Here is a 26,118-nt window from a genome sequence, read left to right as displayed (position 1 = left end):
GGTTGATCAGCATTTGGTGTTAAACAGGGTGGGGACGAGAAGACAGGAGGACGTATGATATTTCCCTTCCAGCTGGCCCAGAGGGCTCACCAGCAGTTGGTGAGAGAGGCTGGGGAACAAGAGTAGTGGGGAAAAAGAGAAATCTCTGAAGAGTTGACAGGGATATGAAACAGACAGTAGAGCCAATGACGAAAGAGACTGAGGTCAGCACCCTGATTATGTCCATTGCCAGGGCTCCTGTGAAATGTGGTCTGCAGCATCTCACTAAGCCATCTGCAGCAAATGAGGCTACAGTTTCCCTATGGACTGCATTGAATCTGAACTGAACGTGGCAGTGCATTTTCTTTGCTCAGTTGTCCTCCTTCTTGTATGTGTACACTGTCCCATTGGCCATCTTGGTCTTCTGTCTTCAGCCTTGGTCACAGAGGCTCCAGTATACTTTTGTCAGTGTGACTCTTCCCACAGTGGGCACGACAGAGTCCTCTGGGTTCTGTCCTTTCCTAACACTGTCATGGGAATTATGAATGGGATGAGTTCATTGCTTGAATGGGAGAGCTGTTTCTTCATGGGCATACATGGATCTATTAGCACTCTAGTAACATGTTCATTGATAGGAAATGACATACGCATTGAAGAAGGATGACCGACCAGTCAGATAGACATCCTGTAAGTCTGGTGTGAGAGCCACTGATTTCTACCAGGACTTTCTCGTGTGCTTTTCCCGGTGAGTCACTTAACATCTCTGGATCTGTTTCTGGAGGCAGTTGGTTAAGCTTTTTCTCAATTCTACCTTTAAGCTCAAATTTTCATTGCTGGTTGTTTGGTATTGTTTGTGCTTGTTTTTGTATATGTGAGTGGAAAGATAGATAAATATAAATATAAACATAAATATATGTACTAGTGAGGGCTCTCCAGAAGGATAGACTAAATAGGATATAATTATATATTAAAGGGAGTTTTATTAGGGAGAATTGGCTCACATAATTACAAATTGAAGCCCCATAATAGGCTGCCTGCAAGCTGGGGAAAGAGAAAAGCCAGTAGTGGCTCAGTCCAAGCCCGAAAGCCTCAAAACTTGGGAAGCCGACAGTGCAGCCTTCAGTCTGTGGCTGAAGGCCCAAAGGTCCCTGGGCAGCCGTCAGTGCAAGTTCCAGAGTCCTAAGGCCAAATGACCTGGAGTCTGATGTCCAACAGAAGGAGGAGTGGAAGCAAGCGTCTGGCATGGGAAGAAGAAAGAGAGCCAGAAGACTCAGCAGGCACACTTGTCCATCTTCTTCCACTCGCCCTGTTCTAGCTGCACTGGCAGCTGACTGGATGGTGCCCATCCACATTACGCACCCTCTCCCTCTCCCAGTCCACTGACTCAAATGTCAATCTCCTCTGGCAACACCCTCACAAGCACCCAGAAATAATACTTCACCAGCCCTCTAGGTGTCCCTCAACCCAGTCAAGTTGACACCTCAAATTAACCATCCCAAAGTATATGTAGTTTCTTTAGCTGTAAACAAAATTTCTACTTCTTGGTTGTTTTGATGCTTAAAGAGATATGGATGTAAAATCTTCCAAGCACAATGTTTGGTGCATAAGAGTCACTCAGTAAATACACGATGACTGAGTTAGTATTTCTATGCACAAAGGGACATGTGCTCAAGCCACCCCTAACTTACAAACCCTCAGTTGAGCTCAGTCCCTGCACATGAATATGATGACTGTAGAGGTCCAGCCTCTTCCTTTGGCCTTTCCTGTTGCTGCTGCCTGCAGTCCTGGCCACCTCGCAGCCCTTCCATCTGGTTTCATGGAACTACTGGAATGTCAAGAACTACTGGAGGGTGGGGCGGTTTACCCCCTTTTACTCAACATGGGAGGGTGAGATCCCCTCTTCCTGCTGGGGCAACATTGGGAATGGATAATTTCCTGGCACTCTGACTTGCTCCTTGAAGTAAATTTTCCCAGGGAACAATGTTTTACACGGTAGTTGATATTTTGGAGCAGCCTGCAAAAGAATGTTGTATGAGTCAGGGAGGAAACACATGACACACTCAAATTGGGTAATTTAAGAGAGTTTAATAAAGGGATTGTTTATAGAGATGTTGGCAGTATGTAGAGAAATCACAAGGGATGATGCAGTCACATGGAGAATGGCAATGGGAAACCTCAGGTGCCACGCTGGGCCTCAAGAGGCAATGAGAGGAGTAGTTATCAAAACTTGGAGCAGGGAGCTGTGTGGGTACGGCCACCAGCCAGGCCATCTTCAGTGGAGAGACACAGCCAGCTTGTGGTGAGCAGGGAGTCAGGGAGTCAACATCCAAACCTCCATCTCCCTGCACCCATTGGGTGAACCCAACCAGAAGCCAGAGAACAAAGTGGCCAGTGAGTGCAGACCATTCAGATCAGCCTTTTGGGTGGAGCAGGATGAAAGAGGGCAGACTGGGGATCTGCAATCATGAAATGGTTTTCTAAAAGGTCTTAGAACCTGTAAACCAAAAATAAAATTCTAAGCCCCTCAACTGACTTAATGGACCCTCCTCTCAGCCAAGGGGACCCATTGAAACCTGAAAAACCAGTTCAGACCCTGATGGGAAGGGCGTGTCAGACATACCTCATTATGGTCTCTTCCCTTTGGAGTTCAGGCATAACTGACCAGCATTAACATTAAAGCAAAGATCCTAAGACCGACAGAACAGACTCAGACTCTTTGGAGCAGCAAGATACCAAATTCCAACCAGACTCTAGGATAGCATCACATCTATCCCTGCCTAGATGGCAGGGCCTTGAAATAAAGTGTTTTAGCTAGCCCTAAATATATTTATTTGATGTGTTTTTGTCAAAGAAATATGCAAAGCTATCTCTTGTGGGGGAAATTTACGTTCTATAGAGAATCCCCTGTCCTTTCCAGTTCTTTTTCTGATCCTGAAGAGATTGGCTGAGAGCCCAGCACCTTTTAAAGGTCTAAATAGGAAACATTTGCCATCTATTGCCTCTAAGGGCAGCCACCTATGAGACTTCATCTACAAAATAAGAACCTTGGTCTCCACAATCCCTTATCTTTTTTTTTTTTTAATTAATTTATTTATTTTTATTATACTTCAAGTTCTAGGGTACATGTGCATAATGTGCAGGTTTGTTACATATGTATACTTGTGCCATGTTGGTGTGCTGCACCCATCAACTCGTCAGCACCCATCAATTCATCATTTATATCATGTATAACTCCCCAATGCAATCCCTCCCCCCTCCCCCCTCACCATGATAGGCCCCAGTGTGTGATGTTCCCCTTCCCGAGTCCAAGTGATCTCACTGTTCAGTTCCCACCTATGAGTGAGAACATGCGGTGTTTGGTTTTCTGTTCTCGTGATAGTTTGCTAAGAATGATGGTTTCCAGCTGCATCCATGTCCCTACAAAGGACGCAAACTCATCCTTTTTTATGGCTGCATAGTATTCCATGGTGTATATGTGCCACATTTTCTTAATCCAGTCTGTCACAGATGGACATTTGGGTTGATTCCAAGTCTTTGCTATTGTGAATAGTGCCGCAATAAACATACGTGTGCATGTGTCTTTATAGCAGCATGATTTATAATCCTTTGGGTATATACCCAGTAGTGGGATGGCTGGGTCATATGGTACATCTAGTTCTAGATCCTTGAGGAATTGCCATACTGTTTTCCATAATGGTTGAACTAGTTTACAATCCCACCAACAGTGTAAAAGTGTTCCTATTTCTCCACATCCTCTCCAACACCTGTTGTTTCCTGATTTTTTAATGATTGCCATTTTAACTGGTGTGAGATGGTATCTCATTGTGGTTTTGATTTGCATTTCTCTGATGGCGAGTGATGATGAGCATTTTGTCATGTGTCTGTTGGCTGTATGAATGTCTTCTTTTGAGAAATGTCTGTTCATATCCTTTGCCCACTTTTTGATGGGGTTGTTTGTTTTTTTCTTGTATATTTGTTTGAGTTCTTTGTAGATTCTGGATATTAGCCCTTTGTCAGATGAGTAGATTGCAAAAATTTTCTCCCATTCTGTAGGTTGCCTGTTCACTCTGATGGTAGTTTCTTTTGCTGTGCAGAAGCTCTTTAGTTTAATGAGATCCCATTTGTCAATTTTGGCTTTTGCTGCCGTTGCTTTTGGTGTTTTAGACATGAAGTCCTTGCCCATGCCTATGTCCTGAATGGTACTACCTAGATTTTCTTCTAGGGTTTTTATGGTATTAGGTCTAACATTTAAGTCTCTAATCCATCTTGAGTTAATCTTTGTATAAGGAGTAAGGAAAGGATCCAGTTTCAGCTTTCTACTTATGGCTAGCCAATTTTCCCAGCACCATTATTAAATAGGGAATCCTTTCCCCATTTCTTGTTTTTGTCAGGTTTGTCAAAGATCAGATGGCTGTAGATGTGTGGTATTATTTCTGAGGACTCTGTTCTGTTCCATTGGTCTGTATCTCTGTTGTGGTACCAGTACCATGCTGTTTTGGTTACTGTAGCCTTGTAGTATAGTTTGAAGTCAGGTAGCGTGACGCCTCCAGCTTTGTCCTTTTGACTTAGGATTGTCTTGGCAATGCGGGCTCTTTTTTGGTTCCATATGAACTTTAAAGCCGTTTTTTCCAATTCTGTGAAGAAACTCATTGGTAGCTTGATGGGGATGGCATTGAATCTATAAATCACCTTGGGCAGTATGGCCATTTTCACGATATTGATTCTTCCTATCCATGAGCATGGTATGTTCTTCCATTTGTTTGTGTCCTCTTTGATTTCACTGAGCAGTGGTTTGTAGTTCTCCTTGAAGAGGTCCTTTACATCCCTTGTAAGTTGGATTCCTAGGTATTTTATTCTCTTTGAAGCAATTGTGAATGGAAGTTCATTCCTGATTTGGCTCTCTGTTTGTCTGTTACTGGTGTATAAGAATGCTTGTGATTTTTGCACATTAATTTTGCATCCTGAGACTTTGCTGAAGTTGCTTATCAGCTTAAGGAGATTCTGGGCTGAGACAATGGGGTTTTCTAAATATACAATCATGTCATCTGCAAACAGGGACAATTTGACTTCTTCTTTTCCTAACTGAATACCCTTGATTTCTTTCTCTTGCCTGATTGCCCTAGCCAGAACTTCCAACACGATGTTGAATAGGAGTGGTGAGAGAGGGCATCCCTGTCTTGTGCCAGTTTTCAAAGGGAATTTTTCCAGTTTTTGCCCATTCAGTATGATATTAGCTGTGGGTTTGTCATAAATAGCTCTTATTATTTTGAGGTACGTTCCATCAATACCGAATTTATTGAGCGTTTTTAGCATAAAGGGCTGTTGAATTTTGTCAAAAGCCTTTTCTGCATCTATTGAGATAATCATGTGGTTCTTGTCTTTGGTTCTGTTTATATGCTGGATTACGTTTATTGATTTGCGAATGTTGAACCAGCCTTGCATCCCAGGGATGAAGCCCACTTGATCATGGTGGATAAGCTTTTTGATGTGCTGCTGAATCCGGTTTGCCAGTATTTTATTGAGGATTTTTGCATCGATGTTCATCAGGGATATTGGTCTAAAATTCTCTTTTTTTGTTGTGTCTCTGCCAGGCTTTGGTATCATAAAATGAGTTAGGGAGGATTCCCTCTTTTTCTATTGATTGGAATAGTTTCAGAAGGAATGGTACCAGCTCCTCCTTGTACCTCTGGTAGAATTCAGCTGTGAATCCATCTGGTCCTGGACTTTTTTTGGTGGTAGGCTATTGATTGTTGCCTCAATTTCAGAGCCTGCTATTGGTCTATTCAGGGATTCAACTTCTTCCTGGTTTAGTCTTGGGAGAGTGTAAGTGTCCAGGAAATTATCCATTTCTTCTAGGTTTTCTAGTTGATTTGCGTAGAGGTGTTTATAGTATTCTCTGATGGTAGTTTGTATTTCTGTGGGGTTGATGGTGATATCCCCTTTATCATTTTTTATTGCGTCTATTTGATTCCTCTCTCTTTTCTTCTTTATTAGTCTTGCTAGCGGTCTGTCAATTTTGTTGATTTTTTCAAAAAACCAACTCCTGGATTCATTGATTTTTTGGAGGGTTTTTTGTGTCTCTATCTCCTTCAGTTCTGCTCTGATCTTAGTTATTTCTTGCCTTCTGCTAGCTTTTGAATGTGTTTGCTCTTGCCTCTCTAGTTCTTTTAATTGTGATGTTAGAGTGTCAATTTTAGATCTTTACTGCTTTCTCTTGTGGGCATTTAGTGCTATAAATTTCCCTCTACACACTGCTTTAAATGTGTCCCAGAGATTCTGGTATGTTGTATCTTTGTTCTTATTGGTTTCAAAGAACATCTTTATTTCTGCTTTCATTTCGTTATGTACCCAGTAGTCATTCAGGAGCAGGTTGTTCAGTTTCCATGTAGTTGAGCGGTTTTGATTGAGTTTCTTAGTCCTGAGTTCTAGTTTGATTGCACTGTGGTCTGAGAGACAGTTTGTTGTAATTTCTGTTCTTGTACATTTGCTGAGGAGTGCTTTACTTCCATTATGTGGTCAATTTTGGAATAAGTGCGATGTGGTGCTGAGAAGAATGTATATTCTGTTGATTTGGGGTGGAGAGTTCTATAGATGTCTATTAGGTCCGCTTGGTGCAGAGATGAGTTCAATTCCTGGATATCCTTGTTAACTTTCTGGCTCGTTGATCTGTCTAATGTTGACAGTGGAGTGTTGAAGTCTCCCATTATTATTGTATGGGAGTCTAAGTCTCTTTGTAAGTCTCTAAGGACCTGCTTTATGAATCTGGGTGCTCCTGTATTGGGTGCATAGATATTTAGGAGAGTTAGCTCTTCCTGTTGAATTGATCCCTTTACCATTATGTAATGGCCTTCTTTGTCTCTTTTGATCTTTGATGGTTTAAAGTCTTTTTTATCAGAGACTAGGATTGCAACCCCTGCTTTTTTTTGTTCTCCATTTGCTTGGTAGATCTTCCTCCATCCCTTTATTTTGAGCCTATTTATGTCTCTGCATGTGAGATGGGTCTCCTGAATACAGCAGACTGATGGGTCTTGACTCTTGATCCAGTTTGCCAGTCTGTGTCTTTTAATTGGAGCATTTAGTCCATTAACATTTAAGGTTAATATTGTTATGTGTGAACTTGATCCTGCCATTATGATATTAACTGGTTATTTTGCTCGTTAGTTGATGTAGTTTCTTCCTAGCCTTGATGGTCTTTACATTTTGGCATGTTTTTGCAATGGCTGGTACTGGTTGTTCCTTTCCATGTTTAGGGCTTCCTTCAGGGTCTCTTGTAAGGCAGGCCTGGTGGTGACAAAATCTCTAAGCATTTGCTTATCTGTAAAGGATTTTATTTCTCCTTCACTGATGAAACTTAGTTTGGCTGGATATGAAATTCTGGGTTGAAAATTCTTTTCTTTAAGAACGTTGAATATTGGCCCCCACTCTCTTCTGGCTTGTAGAGTTTCTGCCGAGAGATCTGCTGTTAGTCTGATGGGCTTCCCTTTGTGGGTAACCCATCCTTTCTCTCTGACTGCCCTTAAGGTTTTTTCCTTCATTTCAACTTTGGTGAATCTGGCAATTATGTGTCTTGGAGTTGCTCTTCTGGAGGAGTATCTTTGTGGCATTTTCTGTATTTCCTGACACAATCCCTTATCTTAACCCAGACACTCCTTTCTATTGATTACAAGTCTTTAGATATAACTTAATTATTTCAACCAATTGCCAACCAGAAAAATATTTGAATCCACCTATAAAACCCCCTGTAAGCCCACCTCTGCCAACAATTTAAATTATCCCACCTTTCCAGAGCGAACCAATGTGTATCTCACATTTATTGACTGATGCCTTAGATTTCACTAAAATGTATAAAACCAAGCTGTAGCCCCGCCACCTTGGGCACATGTTCGTAGGCCCTCCAGAGGCTGTGCCACGGGTCATGATTCATAACCTTCGCAAAATAAACTTCTAAATTAATTGAGACATCCTTTGGTTTACAAACCCAACCACCCTGTGTGATATTGTTCCTGAGGGAAAATGCATTCCAAGTTCCACTACCTATTTGTAATACATGTAGTCTCTCTCCTGCTCATGTGCATATATGTTCTGTGTGCACACTTACACATATATTTGAGGATACTGATGCGTATAGGTTAGTGTAATTAGAATAAGCATTTAATTTTGAGAGTGAAGGGGGCACTACTGTTAATTATTCTGGTTAACAGGTAAACTGGCACTTTTCTGGGCAAACTGGGGCATATGACACCCTAACTGAAACGCAACAAGATGGATTTCATAAGTGACAAATGAATCTTAATCTTGTTACTTTATAATCATCTGTATTTAAGATACATGTCATGTATGCATGACCAGCAGAGAATAGGTGTACCTGCAAGATGCAATTGGAGAATATGCCAGTTAAAAGAAGAAAGGTCTCCTATGTCAAATAATCACCATGCTTGCCCTGCCCCACACCTCAAATGTCCCTGTTAGCATGTTTTTCCTTTGCATCGATGTATTTTCTCCCATATAAATATAGATCTCCCTAAGAAAGATTTTGTGTTAGGCTGCTTTTGCTATTGATACTATACTGATCACAGATTTTTCTAGTTCTGGCCATCCTGAAGACGGCTTCCTGTGGGAAGAGGACACATAGGAAGACCCTCTGATGAAGAGAGAAATGGCTGAAAGGCCTTGGTTCCTGGCTAAGAAACAGTCTTCCACTCAGAGTGTCTAGACTCTAAGCTACCTCGTTTGCCATCTGGCCCCTGGTGCAGAACCAGCCCCACATCTATCTCTATCTGACTTATTGTCACAAACCTTCTTTTAGAAGAAGCAAAGCTGCATTTATTGGTTGTCAGCCATACTCCATGGGTATACTCAAGATGATTTCAAACAGAATTCAGATATGAAATTAAAGTACATGGAATCCCACACTAAAAGAGCTATTCCTGTAACAGACTTTGCTAATTGCCTGGTGAGCCTCAACTTATTTAGGTAAATACCTCCTTATTAGGGGAAGTGACTCTATGCCCAGCTCAGGAGTAAATCTAGGTTGGTCTAAAGCATGATGATAATTTCATTCTCTTGTATTGGCTTGCAAAAGGCTATGAGACAAGTTCTAGCCAATGACATATGAGAGGAAGTACCCTGTCTTCTGAAAGGGGTTTTTAATTTCATAAGCCTGCTTCTTCAGTCAAGTAGAGACGACGATTTTGCTCGATCAAAATGATCTCCTGCCTCAGCCTCTGGGAAAATTTTCATGACACAATTTTGTACTTTTTATAATGAGTGATGGTGTGCTGCTGGGCCCCTCTTCCCAGACCTTTTAGTTTTCCTTTATCCCTCTTCAGCCATTAAACTTTTCCTCATCACAAGCTTCACAGATTTATGTTACAAACACAAGCAAGTCTTTGCTATCCTAAGACAAAACCTGTGACCCTGCTGCATCACCAAGCCGCTCTGCTTGATCCTTCCCGGTGCCACCCTCCTCCTTGCTGAAGCTGGCTGTGTTCTGCATGTTTTCTTGATTCCCACAGCTCCTTGGATGTGTACATCTGTGTTTATGCTCCACGGAAACTTCTCTCATAAAAATCGACTAACCACCTCTTACGGATGTCAATCACTTTTATTCAAGCCTATCATTACTATCCTCGAAGTTACTGCACTGTCCCTTCTCATTTCCCTCATCTTGCCTACATCTTTGTGAACAATCCCTTTGTTAAATTCTCCTCGGCTACCCAATTTTTTTTTTTTTTTGAGATGGAGTCTCGCTCTGCTGCCCAGGCTGGAGTGCAGTGGTACGGTCTCGGCTCACTGCAACCTCCGCCTCCTGAGTTCAAGCAGTTCTTCTACATTAGCCTCCCGAATAGCTGGGACTACAGGTGTGTGCCACCACGCCCGGATAATTTTTGTATTTTCAGTAGAAACAGGGTTTCACCATATTGGCCAGGCTGGTCTCAAACCCCTGACCTTGTGATCCACCCACCTCGGCCTCCCAAAGTGCTGGGATTACAGGTGTGAGCCACTGCGCCTGGCTTAGGCTGCCCAGTTTGAGTGTGCTATGTGTTTCCTCCCTGACTCATACAATAGGCTTTGGGCACTGGTCCAAGAAACTGACACTGTCCTGTGGGAAAACGCATTCTTCTTACACTTTCTTTCTTCCCTTCACTTCCACATCATCATTCTCATTCAGGTGTTTTCCTCTGTCTCCTCCCTCCAGTCGCTCACTGGCTCAGGTTCTTCCACATACACCTCAACCTTGGTATTTCCCAGGTCTCTGCCCTCTGCCGTTTCTCTCCAGCCTGTCTTTGGGGTTCTCATCTACCTGCGGCTTCCACCTTAGGCTCCATGGTCAGATCTGTCAGATGCTGTCTTCTTCACTTCTGCCAGGGGGTGCAGAGAAATCTCAAACGTAAGGGTCCGCGGTTAGACATGATCTCCGTGTTCTGTTCTGTTCTCCATCTCAGACAGTGACCCTGCCATTCACCCAGTCACCCATGCTGAAGCCACTGGAGTCACCCGAGAGCCTCTTTCCACAGCTCCCCTTTGGGGTCCTCCCAGTTCCTGTCCCTTCCGCTCCTGGAGTCTCTGCTCCTATCCACCCCTCTCAGTGTCTGTCCTCTCAGTCTGTCAGTGGGAGCCCTTCTCTTTCATACAGCCTGCTTTTCAGACTCCTAAGTGGCTCCTGCTCTTGTCCATTCTCCAAATGGCCACCACTGTAGCTTTCAAAAACAAATTGGATGGTGTCTCCTACTTTAAAATGTCAGATGCCTTCTTATTGCTGATGGAAGTCTCGCCACCTCAGCATCGCACGCCAGGCTCTCCGCAGTTGACTTGGGCTACTTTTTCAGATTTGTTACCATTACCCTCTTTTATTCATCAAAAATGCTAGCCATGAAGAAGTCCTAGTTGTCCCTTGAGCATACGGTGCATCTTTCATGGGGGAACTTTTAAATGGGCAAATCATTTCGGGAATGTTCTTCCCAAACGTCTCTTCCTGCTTAATTTTCAAGGTCAGATTTAAAGTGCTCTGGACTCCATAGGTGATGGGATAAAATATACATGTTAGGAACTAGGAATTATTAGTTAAAATTCTGCTGAACTTAATTCCCATTTGGGTAATGGCTTTGTTGCCATGTCCTCGATGGCTGATCCATCCAGTCCTGGTCCGGAGGAAGGGCTCAGTAACTTCTAGCTGAATAAATGCAGTGTTATTTCCCTAGGCATCACTGATCTCCCTAGCTGCCTGCATCTGAGCCTCCTGCACCATCATAGATCCCCTCAGTGGTCACTACTCTTATTTGTGATGTTTCCCTCACTGAGCTATGACCTCTGAAGATCAGGGACCACAGTCCTTCATCCTATAAACTGATATTAGCTCTACTCAGTGCTAGGCATTGTCCTAGGGGATTAGGTTTTAGCAAGGCCCAAAACTGACCAAGGTCTCTGACCTTAGAGAGCTTACATTTTTAGCACTGGCAGACTCGGGAGCATATTCAATGAATAAATTGTGTAATATTAGAAACCAGTGCTGGTAAAAACAAAGTAGAGCAGAGTTAGGAGTCATGGCTCATGCCTATAATCCCAGCTACTTGGGAGACAGAGGCAGGAGGATACCTTGGTCCCAGGAGTTGGAGGTTGTGGTAAGCTGTGATCACACCACTGCACTCTAACCTGGGGGACAGAATGAGACTCTGTCTTCTTAAAAAAACAAAGTAGAGTAGGAGAGGAAACGGGGGGTGGTGCAAAGGTTGGACCGTCAGGATACGTTTCAGAGGGAAGACACAGAGTAAAATTTGAAGGCAGCTGGGGATCATTCATAAAATTCTGCTGAAATGTAGTCTCTATTTGGATAATATCAACCAAGGATTTGCCAAGGAGCTCTCTGAGTGGAAAACATTCCAGATAGAGGGAACAGTTGAAGAAAGACCCCAAGGTAGACCAGTGCCTGGAACTTCTGGGAACACAGAGGAAGCTGAGCCTTTGGTGTAGAGCAAGTGAGTGAGGGATAGGAGCTGATGAGGGGAGTCAGAGAGGGGAGGAGCATGGGGCCTCGGGCAGGGTCTCATCTGTAAAACGCAGATGACCTCAGGGATGCTGTTTGAAGGTTAGATAAGATGATATATGAAAAGTACTTGGCACGGTCTAACACCACAGCCTGTCCAATAGAAACATCATGTGAGCCACACAAGCAATCTTAAATTCCTAATAGCCACAATTTAAAAATGCCAAGAAATGGTGAAATTAACTTAAATAATATTTCACTTAACTTTCTGTATTTGTTTGCTATATATAAACACAACAGTGTATATATATATTTAACAACAAAACATTATCATTCTAATGTGTAATCAATATAAACAATTACTAATAAGATATTTTACATTCTTTTTAAAAACTAAAAACTTCAGAATCTAGTATGTGTTTTATTTTTACATCACAATTCAACCAGTCACATTTTAAGCACTGCACAGCCAAGTGTGGCTAACAACTGCCCTATTGGACTGTGCAGGTCTGGGACATCAAAAATGCTTAAGAAACATTAAATATCATGAAAAACGACAGGAATTGGGAAATATGCTTGGTCCTGGTATTGAAGGAGGAAGAAATGGAAACTTTGGAGGCTTGTATCAAATAAAGGTCTGATGGCCTCTCCTGCTGGTTTTCCTCCTTGTCCCTTGGTATGGGATCCCAGAATTTCTCGACTTGAAGTGACCTAGAGATGCAGTCTAACAGGAAAGATCAGGTGCCAGCCTGTGGGTGGCTTGGGGAGGCAAGAATGTGAGTCCTCTGTCTCCCAGGGTTCCTTTGCCACTTCTTTGAGTCCTCTGTCTCCCGGGGTTCCTCTGCCACCTCTGTTCCAGCTCCTATTGCAACTCATATCTCACTACACCGTGAATCACTTCATCCAAGTCTCTGCTTGGCCCAAGGTCACACCCAGAATTTCCACCCTGGGAGTTTCTCCACTGAAGGTGTCTGATTTCAAGATCTGGGTTGTGTTTTCAAACAACACTTCAGCACCTTTGAAAGTGAGGTCATGGCAAGAGTGATGGTATTAACTCCAGCACTGGTACCAGGGGATGGATGGCGAGAGCTCAGACTCCCCGCAAGCTGGCTGCTCAGAGAGGGACACCAGGGAAGGCTCCACCTATTAGCTGTGTTTTTCCAACTAAAGATTTAATTAAGCCACTGCTGTGTCAATATTCTTAGCATGCCACCCACCTCTTCCCTTGGATGAAAACATTGTTGGGTTGCCAAGCACGGATTCAGAGGGGAATTGAATCTCGCTGGAGGGAAAACAGTATAGAGATGCAACCTATAGTCCCTCCATGGAAGGGCCATTTAGTGTGGGCTTCTGGTTGCTCTGTGGTTTCTGCAGGCTGTGCACACAGCTGCACTCCAGACCTGGATCAGGGCCTCAAACCTTTCAAAGGGCTCCTATGAAATTACTTGACTTCCTTTTTCTCTTCTGCCAGCTTCTGTCCTTCTCTCAGGAAAGAGTGTCCAGTGGACAAGCTGGGTTTCCCACCCTGGTTCCCTAAAATCGTAATTGTTAGTTTTTCTGTTCGAACAGCTCTTTATTATAACAGTGCTGCTTTTGCTGTTGTGTTTTGAGCACCTGTCTTATGACTTGAACCTTGCATCTGTCATTTCTTATCTTCTTCAAGCCTGCAAGGGAGGTGACATTACTATCTTTATTTTAAATGGTTGAGCAAATAGAAGGATTGAGAGGTTAGGTAACTCGCTCAAGGTCACTAAGTCTCAGACTTGGGATTTGACGTGACTGTGCTACTTTCTAAAAAAAAAAATAGTAATAACAATAAAAAACAATAAGTGGCAATACACAATGAGCACCCAGTGAAAGGAAGCATCATTATTACACAAATTAGATAAATGTATAATTTATGTTGGCCCCTCACTCTTCCTGTTACTGGGCCAGAAGTGCTGTTATTGCACAGACTTGCTTTGCCTTTTAATAGATAATCATGGATTCCCAAAGAAGCAGTGTCTTCTTCTGGTGCTACTGATTCTCAAGTGATGGACGGCCAAGTTCTGAGGGAATGAGGCAGGGTAGCAGCTTACATTTGCAAAGGAAGGGTGAAAAGAAAGAGTGGCATGGGATTCCAGATAGGAAGAATTCAAAGATCGATTTCCTCCCTTTAATTTTGTGTGTGGCCCATTGTGGCAGAGATGATTCCTGCTTCCTGGATATTCCCTATGCCCCTCTCCATTTTCCAGCCTCCCTTGCAATTAGATCGGGTCATGTGACTTGTTCCAGTCAATTGAAGTGGGAGCACTGTGTATATCTTCTCGGCTAAGAGGGCATTTGTTTCCTCCCTCCCTTCCTTTTCCTACCTTAGCAATCTCAAAAAGCACGTGCTCCAAAAGCCTACAGGATGGAGGACAGCGGTCTGAATCCCTTTAGACTTTGATGCAATCAAGAAATAAGGCTTTATTGTATTATGCTACTGAGATTCAAGGGCTCATCTGTTCCTGCAGCAGAGCCTGGCCCATTCTGAATGGTGCACCCATGACCCTTGATTGTCAAGCCCCTTCACCGTCAGCATTTTGTTCGTATGAGCCAGCTTCTACTTCTCAGAAGGCAGCAAAATGGTGCTTTGGCCAAGGTTTGCTACTCATAACCTATTCTTCACCTTGAAATGTGACCATCCTGAGATTCTTTTCCCAGAGGTAATAAGGTGTTGGCACCATTTCCTCTGCCTCCTTTGGCACAAGGCAGAGGCAACCATCCCTCTAGGAGGACAGAGACACTTGCAGATGAAAACTTCTTAGTCAGTCTCCAAGTTCTCTTGGTTTCTATGTCTTTGTCCTCTCCGGGTTTCCTTTCTACTTCATGGGGGAATCCTCGAGTTCCTGCTGACTTCTCCCTCCCTTTTCCATATCTGAACTTTAGGGCACCCCCCAGAGTTATATCCTGGAACTCCTTCCCTTGGCACCCCAGGTGGTTCCCCCAGTCCACGGCTTTAAATACCATCCCTATGCATACGATTACCATCTTCGCATCTCTATTTCTGATCAGGAGCCCAGAGGACCCATGTATTCAGTTGCTTCCCTGATAGCTCTACTCCCATAGACATTAAAAACTTAGCATGCCCATAAGGAGCCACTGATTTACCCACACCTTCTCCTGTCTTTCTCAGAAGACTCCTCCTATGCCATATCTCTGTTAATGACACCACTGACAACTCAGTTGAGCAGATCTGAATCTAGGCCTCATTTGTGATTTCCCTCCTTACCTTACCTTCCACATCTAATCCATCACGAAGTCCTCTCAGCTCTAGCTCCGAAACATATATCCTGAATTTTCCATGTCTTCCCACCTTTGCAGCTACCGACTCATCCAGACATTATGAAATCTCACTGGGACTAGGCCTCCCGTGTGGTGTGCCTGCTTTCAGCCACTATTTCCTTGCCTTATTCTTTACATAGCAGCATGGGGTATTATTCAATAACATAAATCAGGTCACTGGATATCTAGTGGCTTTTCATGACACTTTGAATAATAATCTGCCATAAAATATAGTTATATACCTTGACCTAGTGTTGGTTGCCTCTCTTTCCTCATCTCTTGCCCGTTTCCCTTTGGTCACTGGACTCAAGTCCATTGGCTTTCTTTGGGCTTCTCTAACACTATAAGCTTTCTCCTGCCTCAGGGCCTTTGCACCTGCTATTCCTTGTGCCCTCAGGACTTTACATGGCTGGATCCTTCTTGATGTTTAGGTTTTGAGTCAAATGTCACCTTCTCAAAGAGATCTCAAAGAGGCCACACTCAAAGTAAATCAGGCTGTGGATCCCCACTCTCTCTGATTGCCCTGCTTCCATGGCCATGGCCTCACCGTGCTCATCATCTTCTGAAGTAGCAGTATTATTTATCTGTGTAATTATCATTATGTGGAGTAAGAATCTGTGTCATGAAAGCAAGAACTTTGTCTTTTCACTGTTGTACCCCTACCTAGCATGTAGTTGATCAAAACAATACTTGTTGGAAGATGAATGAATGAAAGGAACTACCTACTTGAGGTCAATTCCCTATAGTAGTCTAGACATTTAACAGCTAGAAGACAAGGCTTCACCTAAGAAGTTCTGCCTTTACTTAGACCTGAACAAAAGCAACCTCTATCCTGGACCTATTGCTTTATAGGCCCTTACTCTGACCCTTCTCTGGGCTTGCTGCTCCCCATAGGATCAAGGGGCAAAAGGGATGTGTCCTCCCAGAGTGCAGTCTAGAAGGTGATATGATCCTTCCAGAAATCCTTTCTAGAGTGCCTCCTTTCTAGAATCCAGAATTCCCTGTGCAAGGACCTCAAGCCCACTTCCACAGCCTACATAGGATCTTTCCCCACGTCTGTTCTCTCAAGGGCAGTCCAATGTACACAACCCTAGTTGCCAGTTTCAACATGGAACTCCAAGAAATCTGCAAATTCCATGTTGGAAGTCAGCCTTCTAGGTCATGATGAAGGCAGGAGGACTGAAGATTATGTATCAGGCAGTTTGTGAGCTTGGTTTCTACATTCTAGTATTTATGTGTGACCTCCATTGGGACTGTTTTCTAAGCCTACAAATGCTGTGAGCAGGCCTGCTTCAGCCTGCGGGGTGTAGATTCCTCTTGCATTTATGTGAGATCAGGTGGAGGTTGGTGAACTCTCCTCAGTCATCAAAGCAGAGGGGCGTCCCTAAGAAAGAGCCCCCAACTTCATAGGATGCAATAAGCCAGGTTCCTTTCCCACTTTTGTATTTGCAACATCCCCTGCTTCCTCTCCCTATGACAATTAAGAGAAGTTATGGTAAAGAATTTGTGAACAAGCTACATTTCCCATAACAGGGGATTAAATAAATAAATTAAGGTAATCTGTCCAAGGCAATGCTCTGTATGTATTAAAACATTTTAGAAAAATCATCGGCAGCACTGCAATAATAACAATGATGACAATGCCCACTTCTTGGGTGCTTGCTCCTGGCCAGGCAGTGTGCACAAACCTTCACATGCACAATCTTATTTAGGTCTCACAACCAAATGGTGCTTTATTAGTTTGAGTTATCAGTGAGGGAACCAAGCTTTAGAGAATTTAATTATCAAGGGTGTGGGGACTAGAGAGTTGTTCTCTGAGTCTGGAACTGGACCATAGCTCCTCCTTGGAAGTGGAGTCTTCTAGAATTGCTGGAGCCTTTCCCCTAGGAGAAGCGAGTTCTGAACCCTTTGACTCTCATTTTGCTTTTCCCTTCCCTTGGCCTCTGAATATTCAACCTCTTTAAGCCTCAGTGTTTTCACCAGTGAAATGGGAATAGCAATTGTAGTGATGCCTATAATTATGAAGATTATGTGGAATAAACCTGTAAGCTGGGAAGTGCTCATGAACCATACCCAGTAAGGGTTGGTCCTGGCTTTTTCTGTAAGTCCCAGTTTTTCTTCTTTGATGCTGGTTGTCAGCTATTCAGCTCCTCCCAGGCATGCACGGACCAGGAGGTGGGAAAAGTGGCTGTTCTCATCATTCCATCCCTGGGGGTGGGGACATGGCTGAGACCATCCGGAGCTTCCATACCACCTGAGTGACCTCTTCCTCCTTTCAGCTCTCTGGCTTGGTGAGCTGAATGATTTGATTTCCTTTCCTGTTTTGAGTTGCCCATGAAGGCTCCTTCAGTATGACCAGGCTCCAGGAACAGGGTGAGTGAGGGGAGAGAAGAGAATGAAAAGTGAAGAAAAATGAAATAAAACATGTATAAATTAGTATTCATAGAGAAAGATCTGGAAAAATCTTACCCAAGAGATTAATAGTAATAATATTGGGATTCTGGAAATATGGCTACTTTCATTTTTTTTCTTTAAACTTATATGCATTTTCTACTTTATTTACAGTAGACACTAATTTTGGTCATTAAAAAAAGGTATGCTTTTTTTTTTTTTTAAGGTAAATAACCTGTGTGCTTGCTGTCACTGGAATGAGGGAAGGTAGAGACAGGGAGGTGGCCTCCTCTTGGGTAGTTTGTCTTGGGCACAAAAGACCCTACGGTGTAGAATGGAGAAGATGGAAGAGGAAATTGAGCATGAAGGCCGGGTGCGGTGGCTCACGCTTGTAATCCCAGCACTTTAGGGGGCCAAGGCGGGTAGATCATGAGGTCAGGAGATCCAGACCATCCTGGCTAATACTAGGAAACCCAGTCTCTACTAAAAATACAAAAAATTAGCTGGGCATGGTGGCGGGCACCTGTAGTCCCAGCTACTCATGAGACTGAGGCAGGAGAATGGCCTGAATCCGGGAGGCAGAGCTTGCAGTGAGCCAAGATGGCACCACTGCACTCCAGCCTGGGTGATAGAGTGAGACTCCATCTCAAAAAAAAAAAAAAAAAAGAAAGAGAAAGAAAAGAAAGAAAAGAAAGAAAAGAAAGAAATTGAGCATGAAGAGGTGCTTATTGGGAAGTGGGAGATGGAGTGGAAAGCAGCTGAGTCCTTATGGATCAGGTACCACGGGTCTTCCAGCAGGTAGGCTGGTAGGGTCCCAACACATACCAATAAATACAGCAGAATATCAACTAAAGAACTGCCTTCAGTGAAAGAACCAAAGTAAATGTGTTTTCTCCTGTAAGACAGTTTTCCCTCATGGTAAGTGAATCACTGCCAGGGACAGCATGGCACAGCTCACTATTGATTTCCCAGTGTAACAATATTATGAAGTGGAGCCTTTAAGAAGTGATTGGGTCGTGAGCGCCCTCATGGATGGATTAATCTATTCATGGATTAATAAATTAGTGGGTTATGGAAGGAATGAGTTAGTTATCATGAGAGTGGATCTGTTATAAAAGCCAATTTGGCTATCTCTTGTGAGCTCCCTCACCATGTGATGCCTTGCACCACCTCAGGACTCTGCAGGGAGTCACCACCAGCAAGAAAGTCCTCTCCAGATGCAGCTACTAAGTCTTGGACTTCCCAGCTTCCACAACTGTAAGACATATTTTTTTTCTTTATAAATGCCCAGTCTTAAGTATTGAGTTATAGTAACAGAAAATGAACAAAGACCCCTACCCTGCACCCATTCTCCACACAGCATTCAGCATAATCTAAAGATGTAAGCCAGGTCCCATCATGATTGCTAGTTACAACCCTTCTAATTGCACATAGAATAAAATCCACAATCCACAGTGGTATGGAAAGCTCTGACAATCCAGCCCCTTCTCATCTCTAACTGCACTTTACCTCCTTCTCACCTTTGATCACTCAAATTCAGCCATGCTGGCCTTCTTGTAGTTTCTCAAATATGCGCAATGATTCCCCGCCTCTGAGTCTCTGACTGTGCTGTTCTTCTGCTTGGAAACATGCTGCCTTCTTCCCCTCCTCATACTCCAGACCTCAGCTGACGTAGGACATCCTCAGAGGGGCCTTTTCTGATAACATGCCAGTCTCGAAGGCAGTCCTCTGTTAGTTTCCTTTGTAGCACTTATTGCAATTTGTAATTATTTTATTAATACTTCCTTTGATTCAAATTCATTTATTGTCACTACTCCAAGAGCAAAGCCAAGTTTGCCTTGCTTACCGTAGTATCTAAGATAGCACCTGTCAGAGTGCCTGACATATAAGAAGTGCTCATAATATATTTGTTAAAGAAAAATATAAAATCATAGTGCCTAACATTGGCTTATTATTTTAGAATGAGTTTGCATACCTTCCCAATGAGTAAGTTTTTCTTCTCTGATTAGATCTTTATGAACAATTTCTTCTTCTTTTTGCTTAGAATTTTGCTTCCTTTTAGTATAAATACAGGAATTTGAGAGCTTGTTTGGCAGTAATTATACTCTTGGCTTATGTACTTTACTTTAGAAAGCATGCAGATGCTAAGTAAACTGCACAGGCCCAGAGATGTATATCCATGTGTCTTTGAAAAATAGAAATCTGTTCTTTCTGATCTTCTTCTATGTTCACTGCTACAGAGAATCCCAACTCAAGCAGATGAGTTAGCATCATTATTCTGAGTCTCGTGGTTTTTAATGAATGGCTCCAACTCTTTGTTCTAAGAGACATAATCTGTATAAATTCACTGGAACGGAACAATGCTGCAAGAGAAAGAAGGTTTTGAAGAATATACTGGCAAGAGTCCATTTGCTGGTCAGCGATAAGTAACAGGTCACATGGTTTGTCCATATCCTGGAGGATGATGTCACGGAAGCTGAGGGATTTACAGAAGAGTCTGACCCTGTATTAACCTCATCATTTGCTTGGATAAACTTCAACCTGGCATTGCTTTCTTTACTTTGTATATTTCAAATTAGTTCTTCTAGGGGTGATGTAACCCCGAGAAACACAACTACAGGCGTTGTTCAGATGCACATTATTTCCCAAACACAAACAAATCCTCAAGTTTCCAAAAGTAGGGTTTTTCAGTGCTTCTAAATATAGAAGCACAGCCTCAACATTTCTTGGAGAATTTTCTGGAAGTATAAGGAATTGTTAAGCTGTAAGAAAGGAAAGAATTAGAGAGTACAGTGCCTATAAAGGAGATGACTGAGTATATAACTATGAGTCTTCTAAGGCGAGAGACATCGTCTATCATAAATTTACCATCTAAGACTTCCTTGAATTTTTTCAAATTTGCAAAATATACACCATATTGGCTTCATTGATGCCAGATAATAAAGCTTCATAAATCTGTGCCTGTGAACCCTCTGTTACATAATGTATCTACAGCTGTGCCCAATCAGGCACTTATTAAATGCTTTTAATTGACACACCTTTAAAAGTTGGGGTAAAAATACCTTTTAGAAAGCTCAAGTAAGTGTTTTCTTAGCTTAGAAAATAGGCTGAAACTGGCCCTGTCCGCTACCTTGTACAAGAAACTCAACCCATTTTCCATATGTTAATGCAAAATGCAGTTTAAAACACAAGTTGCCACTGGCAGAAGAAAGCAAAGCAATTGCCCACACAACCCAATTTCACTTTAGCCTTTGCTGAAGTTGGCCCAGGTTCAGCATGTCTACACTTATGCCACACGCCTGCGGCCTGGGCTCCTACACCTCCCTAAGTTCCCACACGCCTGCGGCCTGGGCTCCTACACCTGCCTAAGTTCCCAGGCATCCCTGGGATGGAGGCACAGAGAACACCCAGTTTCCCATTAAGCCTCCCCGGCCCTACCCGAAGGCCAGGCAGAGTCTTCCCCTGCTTGTCACCTAGTTGGGAACCTTTGGAGACAGCTCATCTTTGCATCTCCCCATCAAGGGCAGCAGTGGTTTCGGTACCCAGAGGACTTAGCCTTTGGTTTGCATCTGTCCTTCAGAGGAGGAGGATGCAGAGGCTGGCTTTGAGATTATTTGGAGCTGGTGATCACTGAGGTCTCTTTAAGCTGACTGAGCCAACTGTGCTGACTTAGCCAGTTAACCTAAATACCACTCTGAGTTTTCTTTTTTCATTTAAGAAAAATAGTGTCAGAGTACAGGATGGACTCCCCCAGTGGGAGAGCTGACACCATGTAACCGATTCATTAGCAGATGCTTTAGCTGAACCTCAGCTGTTTTCTCCAGTGACGTCGATGTGACGGAGATATTTGTTCAGGTGATGGGACTTGAGTGGGCCTTGGGCCAGACCTCCACCCCCAGGGACCACCCTTCTAGCAATGAAAGGCAATAGAGTCTTCACACTGGCTGAATCCTGTATTTTCTCAATCCCCCAAATCCGACAAACTTCTCTAAATTGTACTGCAAAGTTTTGGCAGCCAGAGCCCCCGTTCCTCGCTGCCATCTCCCCACTACCCCTGGAGGTGCTGAAGGCTGAGTACAAGCCATCCGGGTGGAAACCTGTATTTGAAGGTCTGCACCATGGTTAAACTTCCCTGCCTTTCTCTGTTGTGGTTGATCCCCCTGCTGAGATGGGTTTGTTCGTGAGTGTGCAGCAGTATTGAATTAGAGCAGCTCATCTCCAGGTGGCCGACGCCACACGTATTTGCAATGGATTTTGCCAGCGAACTCACTGGAGTATCTATCCCTAGTTAGGTATCGCAGAGGTCCAGAGATTTGTGAGGTTTCAAACTTCCAATTTTTTAAGGTTTCCAGTATTTTAAAAAAATGAAGAAATGCCTACAAATGGGTCTTTAAAAACACCTTATGATATGTTTTAAATGTTCAATCTACTTGGTCTATTTCTGGAATTGTATGCTATCCCTAGCTAGAAATGACAACACAGACAAAATCAGAGCTCTCCTGATGTGAAGACTGGACCAACAGCTTCTCTAGCCTCAGCAGCTCCCTGCCAGCTCCTGCCTGTCCTCTGTAGACTCTGACCTGTGGTCAAACCTGTTAGGGAATGGCCGGGTGCGGTGGCTTATGCCTGTAATCCCAGCACTTTGGGAGGCAAAGGCAGGCAGATCACGAGGTCAGGAGATCGAGACTATCCTGGCTGACATGGAGAAACCTTGTCTCTACTAAAAATACAAAAAATTAGCTGGGCATGATGGCATGTGCCTGTAGTCCCAGATATTCAAGAGGCTGAGGCAGGAGAATTGCTCGAATCCGGGAGGCAGAAGTTGCAGTGAGTCGAGATCATGCCACTGCGCTCCAGCCTGAGCAACACAGCAAGATTCCATCTCAAACAACAACAACAACAACAACAAAAAAGCCTCCCAAACCTGTATTACCCAACTGAGAGGTACATGGAGGCCTAGAAGATCAAAGAGGCCTCTTAGCCAGTAGTCGGGGTTTGACTGGTAAGGGTTGATGACTTTTCTGGTAAGTTTTAAACCCAGTGGTGACGACATTTTCCTCTTTATTTTGTTTTTGGAATTCCTGTCTGCTAGGGTAGCAGGGATGCCAGTGGTAATTCCATACCAAGTATTTGGTTTTTATTCCATAGCCTTTACCCACCACGCCATGTCTCTCAAGACTCCAGGGGAAGGGAAACATCTTTTCTTTGGGGATGACTCTTCATTAGAGCAAAGAATCCACCCCTTTGGTGGTTCTGAAATGTCATGATAGAGAGTGGTTCCAGGAGGGAATGAACAAATGTGCACAGCAGAGGTGACGGAGCTCAACACACACTCCATCAACTGTCTCCCATGCCCAGCCCCCTGTGGTTAAGCAGATCATGTGACTAGCTCTGACCAATGGGCTGCAAGTGGAAATGGCATATGTCATTTCAGGGCTAAGGCATGGAAGAGTTGGTGTGTGACCCTTAATAGCTGTCTCTTCTCTTCCTGTGGGGTCTGGAGATGCTTGACATCGTAGGGCCTGATTTCTATAAAGCAAAACTCCTCTCCCTGCCATACCTCTGAAGATCCAGCAGAGTGAGAAACAAACTTGTGCATGTTAAGCCATCCAGATTTCAGAGACCATTTGTTACCACTCATAGCCTAACCTATCCTGATTGATACAACATGTATTTTAACTATATCTTATTTAAACAATTACATTTGAAAGTATTTTAAACATTCTGATGTATGCATTATATTGCATATGTGTAAAATATAAGATTAGAAAGTTTTGATAGATAAAATTATTTGGTGCAGCAAACAAAACAGATTCGCATCTCTTTTTGTTTTTATGGTCTTTTGGGTTTTGCATGTATTAAACACAAGATGCTAAGATTGTTACCCAATGTGGGCAGCGGGTTTAGAAGTGTGTAAATCAAATTTTCTTGGCAGTGAGTGAACGAAGCCTGAGACCGTCTATGGTCTCAGGAAGCTCAGAAGAGTTGGGGATAGGCCTGGAATAGGAATCAGGGGATGTATGGGCCACGGGATATCCAGGATCACTCTCTTTATTTTTTATTTTTATTTTTTTTTGAGACAGAGTCTCACTTTGCCACCAGGCTGGAGTGCAGTGGCTCAATCTCAGTTCACTGCAACCTCCAACTCCCAGGTTCAAGCAATTCTCCTGCCTCAGCCTCCCAAGTAGCTGTGATTACAGGTTCCTGCTACCATGCCCAGCTAATTTTTGTATTTTTAGTAGAGATGGGGTTTCACCATGTTGGCCAGGATGGTCTTGATCTCTTGACCTCATGAGAGGATCACTCTCTTAAATGAGGCTTCTTTCTCCAGGATCCTTCCTCATTCAGTCCCACACTAGCCTATCCATCCCCTTCTTAACTGTTATAGCACTGGTTATCTTTACTTCGCGTTAATTACAGTCTGTCTTATATCTGTCCATTCATTCTAGAAATATTTGCTGAGCCCCTAGGATGGAATTCCATGCTGGATACTGGAAACACAGAGACCAGAGGCAGCCCTGAGAGACCTCACAATCTAAGAAGAAGGTCACTTACAGTCTACTCAGAGTTTCCAAGTTGTTAGTTTTGCCCCTTATCACTCCCTCTTAGAGGGAAGGAATTTTGTCTTTGGGTTCCCATTTATCATCCTCATGCAAGGTTACTGCTGGCAATGTGGAGGCTGCTTCAGAGATGGCTGATGCCGTGTCTGTTGGGCACATCGATCAGCCGGTGTGTCTGTCCTCATCTTTATTAAAATGTATTCCCAAAGTAAAACAGTTCTCCTGGTTTTAGATCCATTCTCCATTCTCAATCACGACAGCCTGCTTTGGGTTGCTTCAAGTTATACGCTTCTGGCAAAGTCATCATCATTTTCCATCCATACCACTTGGAGACAGCCAGGTTTTGCATTGGAGAGTGAGCAGCTGTGGAAGCGTTGCTCGTGGTGGTGAAAGTAAAGGTGATGAGATGGCAAAGCACCCAGCAGAAATCTGACTTGCTCATGAACATGCTCTCTTTTGTGCTATTAACATGAAGTGGGCATTTTGTGGGAAAGCCACTGCAAGCATCTCCCTTTTGCCCGTCACTGACACTCAACTTGAAGTGTGCTCCTTCCATATGCAAGTCAAAGCAAGACTTTTCCAAGTGTCAGCACCACAAGCTCAAGCTAGTTCTTGGCAGTGATCTGGGTTTCCTTTTGCCCCTGGCAGAGTATTAGCAACCAAAGCACAGCTAAGGAGCAGAGCTGCACCAATGGACTGGGAGTGAAAGATCACCTTGGTCCCAGCCTGCCCAACCCTCTGAAACACACCTGTCCCTGGTTTCCAGGGGCTCAGGGCGTACAGTCAGGAATGACACAATTATAGTCTCTTTTTTCTTTCTTTCTTTTCTCCTCCTTCTTGTTCTTCTTTTTTTTTTTTTTTTTTTTTTTTTTGTAGGGCAAAGGGCCAGATTGTTCCCTCTGCAGTCACATGAACTGAACTGGCGGCAGGCAGACAACCAGCGTTTCTCAGGAAGCTGTACCAACAAGATGCAAAAGGGAGAGGTGGAGCAGAGGAGGGCAGCTCATGAGCTGATTGTACTAAGCCCTGTCAAATAATCCTTTAGAAACCCGATGGTAATCAATGCCACCCAAGGGCACCACATGTGCTGGTAAAAACCTCTTGCATTTTGGCTAAATGTGGCTTGAGATTAGCATTGGGTGAGAATATCTGTTGTTTGCAGACACTCCAGACTGCTGAATTCCAAAGTGACTCTTTTGATATTGATAAATAATGTGGCACACGATTCCTCCCCCATCCCAATAGAAATTGTGCAAATCCTTAATTATGAGGGCACTTTTTCAAGGGCACATTAGAATAGCATGCTAAATTGAGTTGTTATCTTCGCCTTTGCCAGGGCTTTCGTAAAACCCCACAGCAAGCTGCCCTTAGAAGTTTTCTCTTTTGTTTGCAAATCATCGGTTCAACTTGTCCAGGAATTAAAAAGAAAGAAAAAGTGCAGAAAAAATTACACAGAGTGAGCCTTCTAAAGTGGGTTTTGTTTTTTTCTTTTTTTCTTTTGGTGAACGGGTCACAAGATTGCAATTCTAAACAATCTCACAATTAATTATTGAGCTATGCAGTCCAATTAGAACAAACGCTTCCTTTCTGATTTAATTAGAGATGAGGACACGCCTGTGAGCTTATTTGTATAAAATATGTGCTCATTAAACAAGGTTTGGATCGGGTTCAGCTTGTTAGAAATGCCATGAAAAGGGGGCTGTCTCTCACTGTCTCTGGCTTCTTTAACCCCTTTAATGCTGAGAATGAACTTCACAGGTGTGCTGAATATAAAGAGTCTTTTTGCTGAAACCTGGTGAACTTGAAAGAGATGATGTGTGACCAGCCTGACCAACATGGTGAAACCTCATCTCTACTAAAAATACAAAATTAGCTGGGCGTGGTGTTGGGTGCTTGTAA

The sequence above is a fragment of the Trachypithecus francoisi genome, unplaced genomic scaffold (assembly GCF_009764315.1).
Source record: "Trachypithecus francoisi isolate TF-2019V2 unplaced genomic scaffold, Tfra_2.0 Lachesis_group16, whole genome shotgun sequence".
Lineage (NCBI taxonomy): Eukaryota > Metazoa > Chordata > Mammalia > Primates > Cercopithecidae > Trachypithecus > Trachypithecus francoisi.
Note: the sequence above shows the minus strand (reverse complement) of the source record.